General features: G+C 56.4%; 1 protein-coding gene across 12 annotated transcripts in view; it reads left to right on the forward strand.

Annotated features, from left to right (window-relative positions):
• TLN2 (talin 2) overlaps positions 1 to 362 on the forward strand; it is a 499,482-nt gene that overhangs the window by 461,262 nt on the left and 37,858 nt on the right. The window lies entirely within an intron of this gene.

Raw genomic sequence — 362 nt, forward strand, 5'->3', positions numbered from 1 at the left:
CGTCAGCCTGCGCCCTTACCTGCTTCCTCGATCAGCCATTTTGCGCCAGGAAGGATATTGCCATGGTTAGGTGAGGGAGTGAGTTAGAGGAACCAAACAGCACCAGGCGTCTTGGGGAAGCTCTTCTGACCCTTAGGGGGACAGCAGGGGCAGCTGCCCTGAGCTGGTGCTGCTGGAGAGAGCTGGGGAGACCTGAGCTTTATAACCTGAGCTTTATAACTTTGACTTTACATCTGTTAAGCCAAGGAGCCATAAGAGGCCCCCCACCTCCCACTGAGCAGCCCCACCCCAGTCCAACACCCTTCTGGGGATAGCCATGTCCCTGGAACCCTGACTTCTCCCCATGATGGATCAGTGACACC

The sequence above is a fragment of the Bison bison genome, unplaced genomic scaffold (assembly GCF_000754665.1).
Source record: "Bison bison bison isolate TAMUID 2011002044 unplaced genomic scaffold, Bison_UMD1.0 scf7180017864146, whole genome shotgun sequence".
Taxonomy (NCBI): Eukaryota; Metazoa; Chordata; class Mammalia; order Artiodactyla; family Bovidae; genus Bison; species Bison bison.